The following is a 25,549-nucleotide window of genomic DNA, read 5'->3' on the forward strand; positions in this document are numbered from 1 at the left end:
AAATATAATCATCATATAGTGGTCTATTTCACTGATGTTATCCAGTATCTGATTGTTTGAGTCGTGGTAATTTTGTATTATTATTTTTTATTTTTATTATTTTTTTCGTATTATTACAGCAGGCCTGTGATTCTACATTGTCCACTAAACATTTTGAACTCCAGCATCATCTTCTTCTTGTTACTGGCTGCTCACTCCTTAGGAGTATTACCGCCACCTACTGTACAGCCTTCATGGGTGATGCATCTGTTTATTCTTTTTTTTTTTTCTTTTTTTTTGGATGTAATGCCTCACCGGCCTTCTGCTGGTGCTGCGTGTTCAGCTCCTTCAACTTCTGCCCTGGGCTCCTCAATCTTCAAGGTGGGAAGAAGCATCACAATCCCCATACATTATATCCTATGTTCTAATCCTGTATTCTTTAAAAAGGTTAAAACAGCCCCATATATCTGAGAATCTCTCAAATCCCTTTGCCAAGAGGTCCTTGACATTTACTGGTCTATCCCTTATATTATTAAATAAACTACTTAATTGATCATTATATTTGTTACATTTATAAAAAAAACAAAAAAAAACATGCTCTACTGTTTCTAAAACATTACATTCATCACACATACCGTTTTCATGCTTCCCCATTATTGCAAGTGTTGAATTTATTCCTGTGTGTCCTAATCTTGATCTAGAGATCATTACTTCTTCCTTTCTGTACCTTCCATAACACTGGTCATTTCCTACTAATTTTGCAATATTATTATAACATCTCCCTGTGCTGCTATTTTCCCACCTTTTTTGCCTTTATATACTAGTTTCTTTTAATCAATGATTTTACCTCATTTCTCCCCAGTGGTACTTTCATATCCACCAAGTTTTTATTTAACACCTTTTTTTGCTAACTTATCAGCAGCTTCATTTCCTGCTATCCCATTGTGTGCAATCTGTACATTAATGTATATATTTCCATCATTAAATCTTCTTTTATTGATTTTTTGTAGACATTATACTTTTAAAAGCCGACGGTGAAATATGGGGGTATTATTGTTGCAATATTCCAAATAAATAGATTAATATTCACAAATAAATGTAAAGAGATTCACAAAAAATTATCGAATTCACAAATAAATAGATTAAGATCCACAAATAAATGTAAAGAGTTTCACAAAAAAATATAAAATACACAAATAAATAAAATGAGATTTGCAAATAAATAAAATATTTACAAATGTTTTATTATTTTACAAACACAACTCTGCCTGGCATTTATTTGTGAACCGCTTTCTGTGCATTTGTAAATCGCTGCACACATTTGTGAATCGGTTCCTGTGCATTTGTGAATCCCCTCACGCATTTGTGGATTTTGAAACACTTCTAGCGTTGACATGCAGACAGATCCACAAATAAGTGAACTCCACCCACCGCCTACTCAAGCCAATCAGATAACGGCCACATCGAGCTGGCCAATCGTAGCACGTTCTCGCTTCAACCAATCACGTTTGGTTTTACACTCGGGGCGGGAACTGATTCTTGCATCCTTGAAAGGAGCAGTAGTAGCGCTGAACTGTTTGTGTGGTAAAAACACTCTGTTTTCAAAAGATTGTTGGAGTTTATATTATATTTCCCTTTATATTTCCATCATGATACACTCAGAGAATTATGATAATCAGAGATCCCGAGCATCATGAACAGTCTCTACACCGGCAAGAGGCGCGACACAGCGCGTCAAAAGGAAATAGGCACTATCTATTCACTGCTGCCGTAGCAGTTTCAAATAATGTAAAACTAGCATGTTTGAAACGTTAACACATATTCCCTATGTGACGTCTGCTTAGCTGCAGACATGCCTGCATAATCGTACTCTTAACGGCTCTGATCGTAGCCTACTTTGACTAGTGCTGGTTACTTGAAAAATCATATTTCGTGATAGTGTCCTGGACGCGGGGCATTCATTGATAGTAAACGGATGCCCGCACTTCTTCTAGATAGATAGAAGATAGATTAGATTAGAAGATAGATAGATTCTTCTAGATCAGGGGTGGGCAACTTCGGTCCTGGAGGGCCACTGTCCTACAGAGTTTAGCTCCAACCCTGAAAAAATCACCTGCCTGTAATTTTCTAGTAATCCTGAGGACCTTGATTAGCTTGTTCAGGTGTGTTTGATTAGGGTTGAAGCTAAACTCTGTAGGACAGTGGCCCTCCAGGACCGAAGTTGCCCACCCCTGTTCTAGATAGATAGCCTCGCACGGGGTAGACACGATGCAAGAAATTACAGGACATACGATTTTGCCTTTTAAAGCACAATTGCGGTGACAAATAGTAATAGGACATAAATAAATGTCATGTAGAATACCAAATATGAGCCCAAATGACCACCCAATATGGAATGGTACGAGCCTCAGCATCAGCGTTTTCTGCAAATAAAAATCTTGCCATGCAAATTAAAAACTCGTGTAGCTATTTATGGGTTGAACCCAGTTATTCATTAGTCAGCTACTTGATGCTTTTCTGTTCTATCTTGAATAACGTGACGCGTCCATAATGCGCTGTTCCCGAGATGTAAAGGGCTGTTTCTCTGGCTTTTTTCAAGGCTCATACAAATTGTGGCTTGGCTTGACAAGCAGTCTAATGGTGTAATTCTAACAAAATCCAAATTTTAAACATATTTTATGGGCCTTTACGCATACTTTTTAAAATGCAGATGAATGATGAATGAGCACAGAGCAAGATCGCCCAGTGTAAAGCCAAACGTGATTGGTTGAAGCGAGAACGTGCTACGATTGGCCAGCTCGATGTGGCCGTTATCTGATTGGCTTGAGTAGGCGGTGGGTGGAGTCCACTTATTTGTGGATCTGTCTGCATGTCAACGCTAGAAGTGTTTCAAAATCCACAAATGCGTGAGGGGATTCACAAATGCACAGGAACCGATTCACAAATGTGTGCAGCGATTTACAAATGCACAGAAAGCTGTTCACAAATAAATGCCAGGCAGAGTTGTGTTTGTAAAATAATAAAACATTTGTAAATATTTTATTTATTTGCAAATCTCATTTTATTTATTTGTGTATTTTATATTTTTTTTGTGAAACTCTTTACATTTATTTGTGGATCTTAATCTATTTATTTGTGAATGCGATAAATTTTTGTGAATCTCTTTACATTTATTTGTGAATATTAATCTATTTATTTGGAATATTGCAACAATAATACCCCCATATATATGAGTCCACACTCAAGAGTGTAAAGTGTTAAAATATGAGTGTTAAAGCCACCGTTATGGTGATCATTGTTTGCTTTAGTTGGGCTCTTGACCCTTATATATTTACTTTAAATTTTACTGTTGTTTGTCTGCTGTTATTGATTTATAACAGTTAAATGAACAAAGTAAAGTGTGATCTGACAGTGTTGGTTATGTTTTGACATAATCATGCTGTGATCTGAAAAATGACACTTATTGAGATAGTTTGATTTAACTTGTTAGCAGCAGTTTTGAGATTCTATTGCATATGATTATCAGTACTTATAATCTAAAATATTTAATAATATTGTTCTGATCAAAACACTTTAAAATTAATTTATTTAGAAACACAGACATCAATAATCAGCCTGTGAATCTCAACAATGGTGACAATAATAAAGCATGTTGCAGTGGCTGCCACCAATCACAACTCATTAATGGCTCCCATCATGCATTGCGGTATGAATAAATTATGATCTGAATTGTCTATGTAATTTACTTTTCCTAATTGAATATTCTGCTCGTCACCATTGTTGAGATGCATAGACTGAATCTTGACATCTGCCTGTGCCTAAACATACGATTTTTTTTTTTAAACAACTTTTAAGAAATCCTTTATATTAATATAAAAAATTCTGGGTATTTATGCAGATTCACAGTTATGCTGTAACCAACAACATAAATCTAAGTCAGAAAGAAGGATCTTAATGAGTTCAGTGATCAAGTTCAAATGATGAATGTCATAATATAACCAACACCATCAGATCACTTTATTCTTTGTTCATCTGGCAGTTATAACTCAGATACAGCAGCCAAACAAAATCTAAAGTTAATAATATAAGGGTCAAGAGCCCAACTAAAGCAAACAATGATCACCATAACGGTGGCTTACAATTTGTGATTTTCTCCTTCAGTGATTCTGCTTGTTAACATCAGGTGTCTTCAATAATGATCAATCATCACTAAATTAATCACTTAATTATCTCATTAACTTAAACACTCTTGAGTGTGGACTCATACACTCCCAGGAGTGTTAATTTAACACTGGAGTTTTTGCTGTGAAAGAGCCGTAGTTAACTGACAAGCTGAGCCATATCGCATTAATTATCGCTGGCGATACGTCCACGATATTGATGCGATATGGCTCAGCTTGTCAGTTAACTACGGCTCTTTGTAGTAAATGCCGCTCCATCTGAAAGCAGGTGATGGCGATTTACTACTAATCAAGGAACCGGCTTTACTGACGAGATGCGCATAACAATATCGTGCGATATATCGCCCAGCCCTAGTTTAAAGGGGGGGTGAAATGCTCATTTTCAGTCAATCTCCTGTTAATCTTGAGTACCTATAGAGTAGCATTGCATCCTTCATATCTCCAAAAAGTCTTTAGTTTTATTATATCTATAAAAGAAAGATAGGCTGTACCGAGTCTTTCCGGAAAAAAACAAGTGGCTGGAGGCGTACCGTGTGGGCGGTGCTAAAGCTGTGCTAATGCACCAAGCTAACAACACTCAGACATTTAAAGCAGTTTTACTCACCGCCTGCGACCGCGAACCTTTATCATTGTGACTGCTCCATCCTTAAGCATTAGACGATCTGCAAATCCGTCGATCTGGGCTTTGTTTATAAAACAATCATCGTTGAAATGCAGGGAACAAACAGTCTTACACAGCTCCGTTGATGATGCTCTGGAAAAACAAACTCCATCCACTGGTCCCTTAACGCTGGGTTCTTTGGGAATCTGTGCAGGGTTGTCTTGCCCTGGCAACCAAAAACCCACTTCTTTGGTGACATTGACTTCCCAAAAGCCGAGCAGAGCGCTTTGATGAGGTACTGCTTTCGGTCTCTTCTCTCTCTGGTCTACGGATGCGCGCGCGCCCGCGCCTTTCCGGGAGAAGTGCCCTTAGGACCCATATAAGGAAATTCCGCCCCAGCTGACGTCACACAGGCCCATACTCGAAAAAAACTTTCCGAAACTTGTGACAAACCGGAAGGACCATTTTTGGCACAGAAATTCTCCTTCAAACGTACAATTTAATTTTTGAAACTTTGTCCATGTTTAGCATGGGAATCCAACTCTTTAACAGTGTAAAAAACTCAGTATGCATGAAATAGCATTTCACCCCCCCCCCCCTTTAAGAATTAGAAGTTCGTATAGGAATTCTTATAGCCCAATGTTACTAGCTTATATTATTATATTATTATTGTGTGCTATATTATTGTATTTTATATTAATCCTCCAATCATAGTGCTGCATATTACCTGAATTTAGGAAATCTGTCTAGCAATTGTTGAGCAGCCATGAACTGGTAATTGTGATTGGTTAAACAATTCAAGCTCTGCCGACACAATTGTTTTGTTGTTTGAAAGAGAAAGAGAAAGATAAAGAGGTGCATCAGAAAGAGTTGCAGAATATTTCGGAACGAAGGAACATTCACTGAATCTCGGTGAGTGCTGAATAATGAATCATTAATCAAATGTAGCATTTGGGGTTTGTTTTATTTCAAGTTTTGTGCTATACTCAACTGACATAAGGTTGATTTCACCAAATTGTGTGTGCAAAGCAAAAACTCCAGTGTTAAATTAACTCACCTGGGAGTGATTTATTTATAATTATTTGTTTTAAATGTTTAAACAGTGTGAGGTGAAGTGTGTGCCTACAGTTCTGCACACTCTGGCTGTCAGGCTTGCAGCGAGTCGCACAATCAAACATTGTTCAAAACAATTAAAAGATAGGCCGGACACTTGGTGTTTTTACAATCAAAAGATCACTACATTTCCACGATCAAACAATCAACTATCTCAACGGCTTCCTGGCTGGACCGATATCCTTTACTAATTAAAAGTATAATAAATGTGATAAGGATGAAATGTAATAATTATTTATTTATAGCTAGAACCTTTTTTTTTTTTTTTAGTTCTTATAAGTTGACCATCTGCCATCAGTCTGCCTGTGACATTGTTACTGTGAACAGTCTTGAGGATGTTTATTCGGAATGTATTGGGGTAGAAGCAGTATTGTTTTCGGTGAGACAGTGGGAACAGTCACATCCCCGTTGCGCTTTAATACAATAGTATTAGTTAATGATCATTTAAATTTTGTTTTCACTTCCATAGATATCAGTCCAGCCAGGAAACCGTTGAGATAGTTGATTGTTTGATCGTGGGAATGTAGTGATCTTTTGATTGTTAAAACACCAAGTGCCTATCTTTTAATTGTTTTGAACAATGTTTGATCCCTGAACAGTCACGCACCTGGGGTGGAGGTGGCGCTCCCGTCCCAGACATTGTGAATTCTATTAGTCTTGCGCAGCGACCTGCAGCGAACACATCTCCACGCTGAAAATCAATGGAACAGTGAGTCTTGTGAGTCAGTGATGTGATGTGGCCTTCATAACGTTGCAATCGGGTATTCCCACATAGAGTTCTCAACGGGTCAGGTCGGTCCGACAAACCCGACGGGACCCGCGGGTTCTGGCTGGGTTCGGGTCGAAAATATAGGCTAATCAAATGACTCGGGTCGGACCTCGGGCTTAATCTTTTCCGCTCAGTGAAAATATTTTTTTTATTAATCATCGCTGCTGTTCACCGTAAAGAAAGTCTGGCTGCTGCGTGTAACGTGCATCATGGAGAGGGGCGGGGGCAGACCTGACGCCGCTGAGTGCACGCCTTTAGCCTGGAGAAGCAGATGGAGTTGGTGAAAAGTAAACTTGCCGCAGGTGAATTCACCGTCGCTACTACAGCCTATTTATATATTTAAAGGTCCCATGACATGAAATTTTCACTTTCTGAGGTTTTTTAACATTAATATGAGTTCCCCTAGCCTGTATATGGTCCCCAAGTTTCTAGAAATTTGAATCGGTGTAAATCGAGCTTTTGCTATCTTTCTCTGCCTTTGAGAAAATGGAGGCTCATACGCGCTGATCTTGAATCTCCTCTTTATGACGTCATAAGGAGGAAATGTTACCTCCCCTGTCTCTGCTTTGCCCACCCATGAGAAAATGCGCTAGGAAGTAGGAACGCGCGCGCGCGCGATTTTAGTTTGTCCACGAGAGATATCATGGCTTTTGAGCGAGCGAAGCATAACAATTGCTCAATAATTGGATGTACAAATGAACACCGAAGGGTCAATACAGAGCTGGGCTTGCTGAACGTCTGAAACTAAAGTCTGGATCACTCTCTTTGGCTCAGCTACACACCTCAGCCAAGTAAGTCAACTAATGATATATAAGTGTGTTGCTTTACTGTTTATGGTTACCTAGATTGTTACACGTGGCTGTAACATTAGCTATGCAGCTATGCAGTTTATGTGTGTGAATACACACACTGTAACGCGAGTGTTGTACACTTCTTTGTTATTTGGATAACCGTTTTCCTGTTGGTTATATGGCACGCGCGATATCCGCATTTCAAGATCGCAGAGCTTGATGTAATTGTAATAAGATAAATACAGACGTTACAGATCTCTCATGAAAAGGCAACAGTAGGTTAGCGTTAGCTACATGATAATAACTGTCCGAATAAAATACCGTATCCAGACATAATATTTTAAACTAACCATTCGGAAACGTCCTGCTGGAGCCGCTGAGTTGCAACTTCTTCATCCGTTGCTTCTCCATCCGGATCAGCTTCTGGGTCAAACTGAAATGCTTGAAAGACTGCGTGTCTTCGTGCCATTGCAATATATCCAACGTAAACATGCACGCCACGGTACCGTTGCTCAAGATGGTCAAGGCCACACCCACCCTCCACCTTGCGCCGCCTTTCTCCTCCTCATTATAATTTAAAGCTACAGACACCGAAACGGCCTGTCTGAAGGAAGCTCATTCTGGGACTGGCTTGTAGTGGCTATAATTCTGCACCGAGGCTGAATTTTTGGAAAGAGATTTCAGATACAGTACTAGGGACCACTAAGGCCTATATTAAAGCCTACAAAAAGTAGCATGTCATGGGACCTTTAAAGTTTATTGTTTCAGTTGTTTGTATTGTTTGTATTGTTAAAAGGCGTGAACATTAAAGGTTGATTTGAATTCCCGTCTGCTGGGGCCTGTTTTAATAAGGAGGTTCAACCAACTCTGAGTTAAAACTTGAACTCTGAGTTGACTTACCCTGAGATGGGAAACTCTGAGTTTTTGGTTTCAGAAAAGTTGAAATTAGTTAGTTCAATCAACTCTGAGTTGACTGACTTTGAGTTAAGCGCGTGCACCATAACTATAAAAAGCCATTATCAATGGAGCGCAGATATTACGAGTCACCATGGCAACAGCGCCAGACAAAAAGAGGTCTGCATATTTATTCACATTTTAATTACTGTTATACAGTGATGGGTGTAATTAATTACCAAGTAATCTAAATAATGTAATTTAATTAAAGGGATTACTCTTAATTCTTCTGTAATTTAAAGTTAAATCTGATGTAATTGTATTAGACTATAGAACAATTCTGTATAGGCTATTTAACATACATTCATTTGTAGTTAGTAATACAAGTAACTTACCCAACTTTTATAATATCAGAGGTGAAACTGGAAGAACAGTATGTTATTCAACCTACTTTTAATTTTCATGTAGGTGCAATCCTGCAGGCATGAAAAGAACATGGCAGCAGCTGAAAATTAAATATAAAAACATAATTCAATCAAGTAAGGCTTGAGCATATCATGGGTGTAGGCTACCTGACTTTACAAACATGTGACATATTAAAAAACTAAAGCATCCAGTGTCTAGCAGTGCAGCAGCATTTTTGGCTGAGGGAATTCCTGGACGGACTTCAGAGCCAGTCCCAAAGATCCAAGGGCCTTCATAAAATGTAAGAGGTTTACATATGTGTTATTTTTTATATAGGCTATTTTTGATATTTCCATTTATTTTATTTTTGTTGGTCCCAATAGATTCTGATGGTAATATCTTTCTTTTGGAGCCTCCTGTCCCAACAAATAGTTTTATAAAGTGTACTCAACCAAATGCTCATCCCATGGGGATAAAGAGTTTCTGCTGCCACAGAGAGGCCTAATGTTAATATTATGTGTCTACACATCAAACAATCTACACATTCAGATTTTTGCACATATTTATGTGGAGTAGCCTATAGAACCTAAGTTTAAATCTAAGTATAAACAGGTATTCTTATCTCTCCCCGCGCCCCCAGAGTGTGGAAGAACAGCAGGAGGACGGTCCATCAACTTCTGTTGCACAGATCAACACAGTTCAGTGATTTCCAGTAAATGCCACAGTTTAATTCTGTAGAATTTGTTTAGAACTACATTATGTACACTGTAAAAAATAAAATCGTAAAAAAACAGTCATTGACTGTCAGCTACGGCTGCCAAACAAAAACCGTAAAAATAAAGTAAAATATCCTAATTTAAATTAAGTGCAAAAAACTTTAACAGAAATTTTCCTTAAATGTTTTACGGAAAAACAGTGTTTTTTTACAGCTATTTCCTGAATTATTACGATCAAACACCTTCATTGTAAAAAAATCCCATAAAAAACAGTCAAATGACTGTCAGCAATGGCTACCATACAAAAACCGTCAAATTAATGTAAAATATCCTAATTTAAATAAGTGGAAAATACTTTTACAGAAATCTTCATTAATCTTTTTTAACAGAAACACACAGTTAAAACACAGTTAATTCACATTTTTTCTGATTTTTTACTGAAAAATGCAGTTAATTATATGCATGATTTGCTGTGACTATACGTCACTACATCAGCAACTACACAGTTACTGTCTGTTAAATAAAGCAACATGCAGCATTTCATCAATGTTTCTCTGCTCATCCTGGACTGAAGCTCAGGCTCTACTCTTCAACACAATGGTGACACACAAAACACACCATACAGAAACACTTTAAACCCAAATAGAACATTAAACACTATCAGGATCTCAGCATCTTCACTTATTACAATCCAGACTTTATTTCTTTCATACTAACATTCCTATTGAGAATTAACAGAGGTTTAGAAGTTGAAGTTTTATTGAAAAGAATAAAGTTTGATGTCACCATGATGGAGATTAGTGTTTGCTTTAGTTGGGCTCTTGACCTTTTAGTGTTTTACTAAAAAATTTCTCTGGCTGCTTTAACTGTGTGTTTTTGATGCATGTTATGGTAGGAATCCAAGAGAAACTCAGACCAGATGATGTTGGTCCTTTTTAGTGATAATAGTCATCATGTAGTGTCCTGCTTCATTGATACCACCTGAAGTGTGATATCTGATTAAGTAATTAAATATTAGTTGTTAATTTTTGCCTGATAAAACTGCTAAATTAGATCCAGCAGTGCTGTGATACTCAGATTTTATGATGTCATTATACAGAAAATGTTTTGACAGGATTATATAGACTCACTCAGACATCAATAATCAGCGTATGAATCGCAACAATGGTGACAACGAAAAAAAAATCTGAACTACTATAAAGTCACAAAAAGGCTTTGTTGGTTGTCACCATTGTTGAGATTCATATGTTGATTCTTGATGTCTATACTACAAAAAAAAAAAAAAAAAATGAATCAGCTCAAAATTTTTTCCATATAATACATATCATTTTAAATTTCAGATTATTACAATATTGTTGCCAAGGATCATGTGAGAAATTATGACATTATAGACTTTGTATAAAGCTAAATTCAATCTACATATTATGTAATCTAAACTAATATATTCAGAGATTTGGCTGTCATATCAGTGAATCAGATCATCACGATGACTGTAACATCACTTATGAATGATCAAGATCATCTGATATTTCTCCTGCATTTATTGCTATAACAAATGTGTATTAAATACACAGTTAAAGCAGCCAGAGAAAATTAATGTTAAAAACTCACGGGTCATGAGCCCAACTAAAGCAGACACTGATCTCAATCATGGTGATACCAAATTTATTTTAAAGCTGTCAGCTGCGGCTGTCAAACAAAAACCGTAAAAATAAAGTAAAATATCCTATTTTAGAAGTGCAAAAAACTTTTACAGAAATTTTCCTTAAATGTTTTACAGAAAAACACTGTTATTTTACAGCTATTTCCTGAATTATTACAATTTTAAAAAATTATATGCATGTGAGAAATTAAGTTAAAGCAGCCAAAGAAAAACGCAAGTTAAAAATTGAAGTCATGAGCCCAACTAAAGCAGACACTAATCTCAATCATGGTGACATCAAATTTATTTTAAAGTTTTTTACAATTTATTTAAATTAGCATATTTTACTTTAATTTTAGGGTTTTTGTTTGGCAGCCGCAGCTGCCAGTCATTTGACCCTTTTTTTACAATTTTTTTACAATGAAGGTGTTTGATCATAATAAAGCAGGAAATACCTGTGAAATAACAGTGTTTTTTCGGTTTATTTAAATTACCATATTTGACTTTAATTTTAAGGTTTTTGTTTGGCAGCCGCAGCTGCCAGTCATTTGACCCTTTTTTTACGATTTTTTTTACAATGAAGGTTTTTGATCGTGATTATTCAGGAAATACCTGTAAAATAACAGTGTTTTTCAGTTTATTTAATTTAGGATGTTTTACAGTTTTTTGGGGAGCTGACAGTCATTTGACCATTTTATCATTTAACTGTTTTCTTTCTGTTAAATTACAGATTATATTTGTAATTTTACATACATTTTTACGTAATTTAAGAAAACAGAAAAAATACTGTATGAAAAATACAACAAATGTTCTGTATAAAAAGTGTGAATTACTGTAATTTGTCATTAATGTCACAATACCTAAAATAACAGCTGAATTTTTATTTTACAGATATTTTTTGTAATTTTACAGTGTTTTGAGTACAATTTAAAATGAAAGAAAATGATCGTAAAAAAAATCTCAGTTATTTTCTGTAAAATTAGGATTTTTTTTTACAGTGTAACTCTAATCTACTGTATTTTCAGTTGCCAGTTAAGGAGTTATATAGACTTCATCTTATTTAAAAAAAAAAAAAAAGCAATATTTTATTTTATTAATAAAAGATTACTTTTATTAATAAAAATGTACTGAAAGAATGAATGAGGTGTTTAAACACCACTTCCTCTTTAAAAAAGGCGAGGAGACCGAAAGAAACTCTGGGTTTACTGAAGAAAACCTGCTCCCGACCAGGTTAGGTTCACAGAGTAAGTTGCCATGGTAACTGACTCTGAGTATAAGTTACCTCTCTTTCTGAAACGGCTTGACTTACTCTGCTTTCTCAGGTTTAACATACCTCCCATTCTGAAACAGAAAACTCAGAGTTTCCCTCATTTCAGGGTTAACATACTCAGAGTTTTCACTTAACCTCCTTTCTGAAACAGGCCCCTGGTCATGATAATACGTGTATAAAAAAAAAAAAAACCCGCAGGCTGGGTTCGGGCAGATAATTCATGTTGATGTGTCAGGTTACATCGGGTCCGGGCTTTAAAAGCCACGGGCCGAGTCGGGTTGGGTTGTAATTTTCAGACCCGTTGAGAACTCTATTCCTACAGTCCGCACCGTTCGCTACAAATCACCGCAAGCTCTCACAGAACGACCATCGAAGTGCGACTCACAGCCTGACAGCCAGAGTGTGCAGAACTGTATAGGCACACACTTAACCTCTCACTGTTTAAACATTTAAAACAAATAATTATAAATCAATCTCATATTCTTTTATATAGGTTATTTTGGAAAACATTAGTAACATTTCATCTGATCAGAAAGATTTAAGGAACTGTGACTTTAGCCAGAGAGACGCATAAATATCTCCTCATTATAGCTATGACCTTTTGTGTCTTGCCCTCCTTGTGCAAGGTGTCAATGGTTGTCTTTTGGACAACTGTCAAGTCAGCAGTCTTCCCCATGATTGTGTAGCCTACAGAACTAGACTGAGAGACCATTTAAAGGCCTTTGCAGGTGTTTTGAGTTAATTAGCTGATTAGAGTGTGGCACCAGGGGCACGTTCAAGTTCAAAACGGTGCGCAACGTTTTGCTACGGTTTCCGGGTTGAACGCCATGTTTCCTGGAAACGGCGTGCACCGGTGTGCAACGGGGTTTGAGATACGTTTTCTCTTGTTTGGTGGGTGTGTCAGAACTGCAGTCCAATCAGCAGCAACATGTATATAAAGCACTCGGTATTAAAGTGAACTCGCAAAATGGGTTCAAGGAAAGTCATTTACAAATGTGTTCGATGCAGCTCGGTATACGCTACAACTGAGGATATTAGGAGACATGTTTGTCGTAAGTTTTATTGTAAAAATATAGGATATCAACATAATGATGTAGCTGTTTATATTTTTAGATTCATTGCAAGTGTATGACATTTGGTATAGAAATAAACAATGGTAATTAAGTGCTTTTCCTAAAAATGAGAAAAAAAATACATTGTATTAAAACAGTATGACCTACAAATAAAGTCAGTATGTGAGGCTAAATAGATGTGTTTTAGTCTGAATTAGGTAAGATGTGTACTTCCATTTCAGTTTCAGCAATCCCTTCACTCGATTGGGATGTTCTCTTTTGTTCTGGGCGGCAAGTGCAGTAACTGTAACATCGGGCATATTTTGTAGTATTAAACACATATTTATACCGACTTCATCAGACTCCTAAAATTCTTCACAAAGAATGGCCTTCTCAGCTGCCATAGTTGCAACTCTTGCGTCATCAGAACAGTGTGTTCAACGCATCACCGTTTCTGTTCAAAAAACGTTGTGCAACAACGTTTTTGTTTTGTACAAAAACACAAAAATTCTCAGAATTTTTGTCTGTACAATCTACAAATCAGCCACGATTCTAAAAAAAAAGTACACCGCAGTAAAGGGGTGACACTCTACAACATCAAGAGTGCAAAAAATTCACACCCACCCACACACATACAAACACACTTTTATACACATACACACCAATAAATTCAGATTACAAAAAATCTGTTTTGAATTTTTTAAAATCACAGCTTCATTGGAATATTACGAAACTTGGTGACTTTTCTGGCATTAGGTATGTGAACACAAAAAAAATTGAGGTCATGATTCGAGCATGCTAAGTGGTCGTAAAAAAAATAGTCACACTCATGGTCTTCGGTCAAAAATGACCCCCATAGGAAATGAATGGGAAATTGACAAAAAACACAAAAATTCGCAAAAAAGAAAGAAAAAAAGTGCTCAGCAATGAAGGGGTGAAACTCTAAAACATCAAGAATGAAAAACATAACATAATTAATAATTATAATATATATATATATATATATATATATATATATATATATATATATATATATATATATATATATATATAATTAATATAATAATTATTAAAATTATTAAAATAATAATTAATAAAATGTTATAAACCTTGGCAAAAAGTATTATTTGAGAATTTCTAAAAAAATACATTCAATCCACATATTAAAAGTAAGTAATTTGGTCCAAAAACAACTAGAATTCACAAGCATCTCCATTTAGAGCTATTACAGGCATCTAGTGGTAAACCCATGCAATAACATGATTTATTTAATTTTATGTTTAATAAATTGATTTTTTTTTCTTTTTTTTTTCTGAAAGCCTAGTCTCTATTTTAACCGAAAATACAGCATAGAAAAAAATAAATAAAAATAATAATAATAATTAAAAAAAAACATTATTTTCAATGGCAAAAAATGGACTATAAATATTGCATAAATATTAATAAGTTCAATCAAATTGTCTCAAAATACTAAATTAAAAAGAATAAATATTATAGAACAAAAATAAATTGCATTGGTTTTTACTGGGATGGAGGAAGTTTCATTTTTAGGTGTACGGTCACTTCTGACCGGGAAGGCCCCCAGTGTGACTGATAAACGAAGACCATCAGAGGGTTAAAAATATCAGATTGTTTTAAGCAATGCTGGAATTAACTATTGTATTGTATATGAAGAAATCATTTGAATATTAAGTTATAATGCTGATTCAGTGAATCAGGACAATACAGGATTGTAACTTCATCAGGTAAACATTAGCATCATGACCTGGGCTTCGTTTCCCATAAGCATTTTAAGCCTAACTTGAATGTAGAACAATTGCAATAAATGGTCTGTACAATCAAATTAGGTTTGCGATTGCTTTCGGGAAACACAGCCCAGGTCATAGTTTCTCTTGCCACAACACATCTGTTCTATAAGCACAGAGTTGGATCAGTCAGAGAAAAACTAATGTTAAAAAGGAAAGGGTCAAGAGCCCAACTAAAGCAAACACTGATCACCATAATGGTGACATGAAACGAAACATTCCATAAAACATTCCCATCTAAACTTCTGTTAAATCTAAATAAGAATGTGTGTAGATGTATGACAGAAATAAAGTCAAGCTGGTAATATTAAGTGCAATAGTGTGTAATGGCTCGAAGTTAGTAGTTTTTGTGTTTCTCTTTTTTCTGTTCTTGTTTCTCTTTCCGTCAATGACTCTTATTAACATTAGGTGTCACCACTAATGGCCAATCATCACTTAATTAATCACTTTATTATCTCATTAACTTCAACACTGCTTCAGTGTTAATTTTTAACACTCTGTAGTTGGACCTATATGTACACCGAGGAGTGTTAATTTAACACTGGGGATTTTGCTGTGTACTTGCTTGTCTTTGCTTTTGGGGATTCCCTTCGTCAGCGTGAAAGGGGTTTCCAGGGTTCATTGGCTGGTGTCTCCTTGTGCCTGGATAGATGTCTGGGGCGGCCAATCACATGGTGTGCTGGCGGATGGATGGAAAGTCTTTGAAGTTTGCAGTCGAATCGTGGACCGAAACTTTGCCACAAAACTTAGAACCGAGACTCACAATGGAAAAGAAAAGAAAACTAAGAAAAGAAAGAAAATTGAGACGAGAGTTGTTAGATGGCTTGAATGAAGCTGTTTAACCCTTGTTCTTCTGATCTTGATTTGGGTTCTTTCGTCTGCACGTTTACATAGTTACTAGTCTGTCTGGTTAATCCGTCATGGCTTCTCCATAATCATTTTTCAATCTACTTTTCTCTTCCTTCTCCCAAAGCTTTGTTCGGGTCTTAAGATTTTAAACTCAAATGTTTGTCCGGCCTCCTGGATCAGTTCTGACCAATTAGGCACTGTCTTTATTTGAGAAGTGGCATTTTCTTGACTTCTCATCATAAATCATGCGTTATCTGTGATCTCTTTACTTTCCAGCTCTAGCAGAGAGGACAGAGGCCACAGTTTAGACATCATTACTATTATAATAATACAAAACATTTTACACAGATTTCAATCAAGCCATCTTCTGAATTAAGAACATACGATCATACTGATAGGAAACAAGACACACTTTCATTCAAACATCTAATAGTTATAACAATTACATGACTTATATGGGATCTAAGCATATTAGACACACATATAGGTTGTAGACACAATAAATAATTATGTAGTTGCACGATGTTTGATTATAAGTCCATCAATAATTGTTTTGGGATGATTTTATGTTTTTTTAGGTAAAGTCTCAAGTCTCTGTGGTTTTAAGAGATTTCAACCTTGGGTCATTCAGAGGTCCTTAAGAAGAAGGAGGTCTGTTTTGTATATCTGTCGTGGGATCAAGCAACCTTTGCCGTTATCTTGGTTGGGCCCTGAGCTTTGCCATCTCTGAACCAATCAGTCTTTTCCAAACCATCTAACATTGACAACGTTCTTCCTTTAGATGCTTGCATGGCCATAAAGTTCTTAGCATAGACTGGCTGGAGCCTGGATTTTATGGTTCTGGATTGGTGATTTGGGGTCTGGAGTGTTCAGTTCTGTGTGGAAATATGTTTTAACCATAGACTGTAAAAAAAGATGGACAACGCCCCTTCGCTCTCTTCCATTGATGAAAACTGAAGCCGCCAGACACCTGAACACCACCACATCACGTAACTAACTAAAAACCAACTTATTTTTGAAACAGACACTTGAACTTACATCAGCGTGATAAAAACGACCGCAAATGAAAGAAACCACCTTTGGAAAAAAGATATTTGAAGTGTAATTTAATTGTTTAGTAGTCTCACGTCCCGTTGAATAACATGGGGAGGCGGGGCTTATGACCTATACTAGGACCAGTCACCGGGGGGCGATCGAGACGTTTTGGCTTCACTTTTCAGGGCTTGTGCGGCACGCTTGGTTTGAACAAATCACCTGGAAGATTAATTTGTGTTTGGTTCGCCCTCAAACCTTATATATATATATAATACAAAATTGGTTCACAGTTGGAAACATCTCGACTTTTTTTTTTTCTCACAAATTGTGATTGCAAATTGTATAATATCCAAACATTTCTAGTAATTGTGCAGTTAATTCTCATACTGTATTTTCAGAACGTTTTGGAATATATTCTCTCCCCTAATGTGTCACTAATAAAACACAATAAAATAATTTAAAGAGAAGGCTTATATTAACCTTTTAAGATTTTGTGTACATCTACCTTGTAAAAGGTTACAGTTAAAATGAACAATATTTCAAGTGTAATCTTTCTTTGTAAAAACTAAAAAAAAAAAAACTTATATTTCAAAGTTAAGGATTCATTAGTTTGAATATAGCCTACATTGGAACAAACACTATAATAACATCTTTGTTGATGACTTTATTTTTAACAAAACATAATATAGTCAAGTCAAGTCAAGTCAAGTATATTTGTATAGCGCTTTTCACAAAACAGATTGTATCAAAGCAGCTTCACAGTATTAAATTAAAATAATACAACAAGGTTTGTTTCTAGTGGAATTTATTGATTGATAAAATCAAATTAAATATCCCCAGAATATCCCCAACTGAGCAAGCCAAAGGCAACAGTGGCAAGGAACCGAAAAACTCCATCAAGTGACCTAATGGTGTCCTAAAACTCCATCAGGTGACCCAATGGAGAAAAAAAAAACGTTCTCCTCTGGTTTTTATTAACTAGAGGCCGGATTGTAATTTGAACTGTAAGATTAAAAATATTATATGAATGCCTGGCTGAAGAGATGCGACTTTAATCTAGTTTTAAACTGGGAGAGCGAGTCTGAGCAACGAACACTATCAGGAAGGCTATTCCAGAGTTTTGGAGCTAAATGTGAAAATGCTCTCCCTCCTTTTCCTTTGGTGGTTCTGGATATCCTAGGTATGACCAAAAGCCTCGAATTTAGTAATCTTAAAGAGCGCGATGGATTATAGGGTGATAGAAGATCGGTTAAATAGACTGGAGCTAAGCCGTTTAGGGCTTTATAAGTCAGTAGCAATACCTTGTAATTAATACGGAACTTTATAGGTAACCAATGCAGTGATGATAAAATCGGTGTTATATGATCATATTTTCTTGATCTAGTAAGAACTCTAGCGGCGGCATTTTGGACTAACTGTAGCTTGTTAATTGAGGATGCAGGACAACCGGCTAATAAAGCATTACAGTAATCTAGTCTCGAGGTCATGAATGCATGAACTAACTTTTCTGCATCAGAAACTGATAGCATATTACGTAGCTTAGCAATGTTTCTAAGGTGGAAAAAGGCAGTTTTTGTAACATATGAAATATGATTTTCGAAAGACAGGTTGCAATCGAGTATAACACCCAGGTCTTTTACTGTAGAGGATAAAGTAACAGGACATCCTACTATATTAAAGTTGTATTGCGAGAGGTTTTGTGGGCGTTTTTTTGAACCGATGATTAGTACCTCTGTTTTGTCTGGATTTAATAAAAGAAAATTACGCGTCATCCAATCTTTTATATCTTTAACACACTCTGTCAATTTGGATAATTTAGCGTTTTCATCTGGCCGTGATGAAATATATATTTGAGTGTCATCAGCATAACAATGGAAACTAATTCCATGTTTCCTTATAATATTTCCAAGTGGCATCATATATACTGAGAATAACAGAGGGCCTAACACAGATCCCTGTGGCACTCCATAGTTTACTGGAGTTATGATCGATTTTTCTCCATTTAAATAGACAAAATGGTAGCGGTCAGATAAGTATGATCTGAACCAGCTTAATGCTTGTCCTTGAACACCAGTATAATTTTGTAGTCGATCTAAGAGTATTGTGTGATCTATAATATCGAACGCAGCACTAAGATCAAGTAAAACTAGTATTGAGATACAGCCTTGGTCAGAAGCTAAAAGTAAATCATTTGTGATTTTAACGAGCGCAGTTTCAGTGCTATGGTGCGGCCTGAATCCAGACTGAAACTTTTCATAGATATCATTTTCTTGCAAGAAAGAACACAATTGAGCGGACACAACTTTTTCTAATATTTTAGACATAAATGGAAGATTTGAAATGGGTCTATAGTTTGCTAGGTTATTATGATCTAATTGTGGTTTCTTAATGAGAGGTTTTATAACTGCCAGTTTAAATGTTCTTGGAACATGACCTAAAGATAAAGATGAGTTAATAATATTGAGGAGAGGCTGTTCCACTACAGGTAACACTTCTTTCAGTAGCTTAGTTGGTATAGGATCTAATAAACATGTTGTTGTTTAAGATGAAGTGATAAGTTTTTTTTAACTCTTTTTGTTCTATAGTTGTAAAGCACTGTAATTGTTCTTGCGGGGTGATAATTGAGGCTGAATTATAAGGCGCAATTGAAGATTGAACGTTTACAATTGTGGTTCTGATGCTTTCTATTTTCTCAGTGAAGAACTTCATAAAATCATTACTACTAAACTGTAACGGGATATTTTGTTCGGGTGACGTCTGTTTATTTGTTAGTCTAGCCACGGTGTTAAATAAAAACCTTGGATTGTTTTGGTTATTTTCTATTAGTTTGCGGAGATGCTCAGCCCTGGCCGCTTTTAGGGCCTTTTTATAACGTGACATACTGTCTTTCCACGCGATTCTAAAGACCTCTAAATTAGTTTGTTTCCATTTACGCTCTAAAATACGGGTTTCTCTCTTTAGAACATGCGTAGTATTGTTGTACCACGGTGCTTTAATTTTTTCTCTGACCTTTTTTAATTTAATAGGTGCAACAACATCCAATGTTCTAGAGAGAATGGTGCTCATAGTGCTAGTTAGTTCTTCTAGTTCATCTGTTTGTTTGGGTTCAGGCAGCAGCTGAGACAGATCAGATAAGCAATTTGAGAAATTATCTATGGTTGATGGAAGGATTGTTCTGCCTGGTTGATAACGCTGCGCCGCATGACATATTACAGCAGTACGTAATATGCAAGTTACCATGTAATGGTCAGTGACTTCATCACTTTGCGGTATAATATCTATATCGGTTGGATCGGTTCCATGTATATATATATATATATATATATATAATATGAGCAGAAATTGGCAAACATAAGCTTATTTGATGTGGCAGTATTTTACAGTAAAAACTGTATAATATCCAAACTAGTCAACGAAATGTTGTCTTTCATATTTCGTCTGTAGGCCTATCGTTTTTATGATATATTAGGACATTTAAATGTTAAGTTGCAGTTTAGTACGTTGCTTATACAAAGACATTTTATTTCAACATATATTTCAGTCGATTTTTACTCATCTCAGTATAGCAATATAGTTTGGTAAAAGCTGTTAATTCATTCACAGACAAAACGCGATTCATATTTAAACAGTCTTTTTGCGTTTACAGACACTATTCCATATTGCGATTAGAAAAAAAACAACTGACCTATTCCTCAGATGGATCCGTTGCTCCTCGAAATGAAACTTCCAGCACTTCTGAGGTAAATTTTCCAGGATTATTATTAAGATAGTATTATTCCTCACAGCGTCGTAAAGTACATGAGTCTGTCTGATTAAACTTGCGGTGTGTGTTATCCAGCTGATGTGGGCGTTGACATGTTTGCATGTATCACCTCAGATCATTTGCTTGGAATAGCGTGCGCTCTCCGTGGGCGTGGTCACATTTACACTTAATGAGCTTTAATGAGCTGAGATGAGAACGACTGACACCTCTCTCTTTTCATACAGATTACATAAACTGAGAATATTTGTTTTTTATATAAATTACTTCATTTAAAATAAGAGAATTCAAGCTTCATGGTTGTGTCTCTGTATTCCTGTTTGACTGAGTATTCGCTGAGTTACAGTTCAGTTTCGGACGCGTTTCAGAATGGACTTCACTGACAGAGAGATTCCGCCGACCCCAGGGGTTAACTTTTGCAAATAACAATCGCGGTCCAGTGAGTGACCTTGCACATTAAGATAAAATCGGATTTTCTCCAGTCATTGTTAAAAAACAAGCTAACAAAACTTGCAAACTAAGGTTAGTGAAGCGGCCAAAGGGATTGTTCTGGGGACCATTTAAGCTCCGCCTACAAAAAAAATATCACCATGTTTACCAACTGAAAAGAAGTCTATGATTTTAACTTGCAGTTCGTAAAAGTCATTGCTTTTAAATAAAGCAACAATCAGAATAACATCAGTGTTTCTCTGCTCATCTTTGACTGAAACACAGGCTCTACTCTCCAGCACAATGGTGACCCGCAACAGATCTCTTCTATATCATCTTGTGCAAAAACACATAAAACACTTCAGTTTAATATTTACTCTCCTTATCAGTTATTGACTTCGCATAACTTTTTTCTTTGAACTTTCACTAATATTTCAGTGAAATTAGCTTCTTTAGTTTAATAAATCTGACTGTTACATTTTACAGGATATTACTGTTTGTCCTTGATTTTACAGTAATCTACTGGCAGTTGCCAGCAGAGGTGGAAAGTCCTGCCATATGTTTATTACACCCATGAACTCACACAGCAAAAACTCCAGTGTTAAATTAACTCTCCTGGGAGTTTATTTGGCTCAAGACTCAAGAGTGTTACTGTGCGTTCACACCGGACGCAAATAGCGCGTCAAATTCGCACCTGCCGCGTCGCATCAAACTTTTGTTTTTTATGCTATTTGTCAGAGGCGAAATCCGGAGGCGAAAGTTTCGAAACACGTTGGCGGCCATCTTTTTTAGATGTTTATTGAGCATTAGCATTATTCGAGAGAGTCACCGCTGGTATATGCTCTGGAGAGCAGAAACAGCTGCGTAGGGGACATCGTCACTGTACTCGGGTCCACCAGACCCTCCGGAGGGTTTCAGGAGTTTCACAATTTGCTCCAGGAGCTAGGTTTGGTGGACCTAACAGTGAGGACGCTGACGAGGACAGCGTAGGCCGTATAAGGCCTCGGCCTCGAGTGGTCGCTGCCTGACGAGCCCGCGCTGTACAGGTTCACCCTCGCCCGCACCCACCTAATCTGTCATTTATTTTTGTTTTGATAATAAATGGAGCCAGCCTCCAAAAGTGAAACCTGTCCTGTGATTTTTGTTTTTTGTTTTTATACACTAAATTGTGTTTGTTGTCTTTACATTAGATTAATAATGTTTCATATAATCTAGAATAGATTTGGAATAAATAGCATTCAATACAAAATGAGTATCTCTCATAGGCCTATATTGAAATCGAGTTTTTATGTGAAAGATTTGCTTTGTTGTGCATTTTAGTCATATTACAAAATAATTTATTGAGGCCAAACATAAAATAACATTATAAACTGTCACTTCACCACGTGACAGCAGCAGCAAGCAGGCTCCTGATTGGTTAACGCGGCGCGAATTGACGCAGAAGTTCAGATTTTTCAACTCGGGCGGCAGACGCGAATTCGCGTCAAACGCGTGAATGCACATAAAGCACTAATAAAATCATTCGCGCGTAACGCACTTAACGCGCCAGACGCTCAATTCGCGCGAACTTGACGCGCGAATGAGGCGTATTCGCGTCTACCGCGCCGCGCTCTACACCTCATTCGCGCCGCAGAAATTTTTTACGCGCGTAACGCGTCTTTGCATTGACTTAACATTGAAATCACTCACGCCTGACGCGCTATTCGCGTCCGGTGTGAACGCACCATTAAAAGGGCACCTATTACGCCCCTTTTTACAAGATGTAATATTGGTCTTGGGTGTCCCCAGAATGTATTTGTGAAGTTTCAGCACAAAATACCCCACAGTTAATTTATTATAACCATTTGAAAATGTCATTTTTGGGGTCTGTTTTAAAAAGAGCTGTTTTGGTGTGTACCACCTTAAATGTAAATGAGCTGCATATCCCCGCCCTGCTGGACCCAGATGATGAAGAGACTCCGGCAGAAGAAACACGAAATGAGAATGGACCAAGACGTCTCGGAATGGTTATTTGATACATTTATGTACTTATAAAGTTTTAATCGCGTCCCCTTTGCAATTATGGATGTGCAACACACACACACACACACACACACACACAAATTGTGATAACGTTTGCGCAATTTTTTGAAACTACACACACACTAAAAATACTGTGATAACGTTTGCGAAGTACAAACAAAATTATATTTATGCCAGGGGTGCTGTTGCGTCATGTTGACATTACACAGCAAAATCCCCAGTGTTAAATTAACACTCCTCAGTGTATATATGTGTCCACACTACAGGGTGTTAAAATGAACACTGAAGCAGTGTTGAAGTTAATGAGATAATTAAGTTAACACTGAAGCAGTGTTGAAGTTAATGCGATAATTAAGTGATTAATTAAGTGATGATTGAGCATTATTGAAGATACCTGATGTTAATAAGCAGAATCTTTGACGGAAAGAGAAAAAACAATAACAGAAAAAAGAGAAACACAAGAACTACAACTGACTTCGAGTCATTACACGTTGTTGCACTTATTATTACCAGTTTGACTTTATTTCTGTCATACATCGACAAAAGTTCTTGATATTTAACAAAAGTTTAGACGGTAATGTTTTATGGAATTTTTCTTTTCAAGTTACCATTATGGTGGTCAGTGTTTGCTTTAGTTGGGCTCTTGACCCTTTTCATTTTTAAGATTAGTTTTTCCTCTGACTGTTCCAACATTGTGTTTATAAAGCACATTTGTTATTGCAAGAAAAATGTAATGACCTGATTCACTGATGTCATTCAGAGTCTAAATTTTTGACTATATGCTTGATGTCTTGTTTTAGTATTGGTGATTGTAGCTCTGAGATTCTACAGTTTGAGATCCAACAGCAATATGAAAAATTTTGAAAATACTGTGTGCAAAGAAGTTATTGTGTTAAAACACACAGACATCAAGAATCAGCATATGAATCTCAACATGGTGACAAAAAACAAACTAGTGACAAAAAGATCAACTCTGAACATCACAAAACAAGCTATTAAAGTCATAACAAAACAATAGCAAAATAAAAGCCAACAGAAAAAAACAATGAAAATTACAGGACAATTCAGCTTCATAATTTATGCATGCTGCAATGCATGATGTGAGCCATTGATGCGTTCTGATTGGTGGCTCCCATCATGCACTGCAATATTAAGCATTTGTTTGATTGTCACCATTGTTGAGATTCATATGTAGATTATTGATGTCTGTGTGTGAATTTTAAACCTTCAGATCATTAAAACATTGCTGGAAGTAACTACTGTAGTGAAAAATTAATAAAACATTTAGATAATCAGTTTATAATGATTGGTGCCATCAGTAAATCAGGTCACTAGTAATTTCATCATCAAAACATAACCAGGGCTGCATTTCCAATAGCATCTTAAGCCTAACTTGATCACAGACCAACTGCAACAAATGGTCTATACACAGCAAAATCCCCAGTGTTAAATTAACACTCCTCAGTGTTTATATGTGTCCACACTACAGGGTGTTAAAAATTAACACCGAAGCAGTGTTGAAGTTAATGAGATAATTAAGTTAACACTGAAGCAGTGTTGAAGTTAATGAGATAATTAAGTGATTAATTAAGTGATGATTGGCCATTAGTGGTGACACCTGATGTTAATAAGCAGAATCATTGACGGAAAGAGAAAAAACAATAACAGAAAAAAGAGAAACACAAGAACTACAACTGACTTCGAGTCATTACACATTGTTGCACTTATTATTACCAGTTTGACTTTATTTCTGTCATACATCGACAAAAGTTCTTGAGATTCAACAGAAGTTTAGACGGTAATATTTTATGGAATTTTTCTTTTCAAGTTACCATTTTGGTGGTCAGTGTTTGCTTTAGTTGGGCTCTTGACTCTTTTAATTTTTTATTATATGTTTTTCTTTGGTTGCTACAACTCTGTGTTTATAAAGCACATTTGTTACTGCAAGAGAAAACATGACCTGCTCACAATATGTTTTGATGATAAAAACATTATCATGTAGTGTCCTGATTCACTGATGTCATTCAGAGTCTAAATTCTGACTATATGCATGATGTCTCGTTTTAGTATTGGTGATTGTAGCTCTGAGATTCTACAGTTTGAGATCCAACAGCAATATCAAAAATTTTTAAAATACTTTGTGCAAAGAAGTTACTGTGTTTAAACACACAGACATCAAGAATCAGCATATGAATCTCAACAATGGTGACAATAAACAAACTAGTGACAAACAGAT

The 25,549-nt window shown here is 36.3% G+C and overlaps 1 protein-coding gene across 4 annotated transcripts in view; it reads left to right on the plus strand.

Moving 5' to 3' along the window:
• The first annotated feature begins 5,587 nt into the window (after window positions 1–5,587).
• The window catches only part of LOC311283541 (GTPase IMAP family member 8-like), a 45,524-nt gene continuing 25,562 nt past the window's right edge, over window positions 5,588–25,549 (plus strand). Inside the window, exon 1 of one of the 4 annotated variants that reach the window (XM_084398016.1) lies at window positions 5,588–5,673. The gene's annotated coding sequence lies outside the window, so the exon portion shown is untranslated. The remainder of the gene's footprint in view (window positions 5,674–25,549) is intronic. The other 3 variants (XM_084398013.1, XM_084398012.1, XM_084398015.1) reach the window with 3 other exon arrangements.

The sequence above is a fragment of the Rutilus rutilus genome (assembly GCF_951802725.1).
Source record: "Rutilus rutilus genome assembly, chromosome: 2".
NCBI lineage: Eukaryota > Metazoa > Chordata > Actinopteri > Cypriniformes > Leuciscidae > Rutilus > Rutilus rutilus.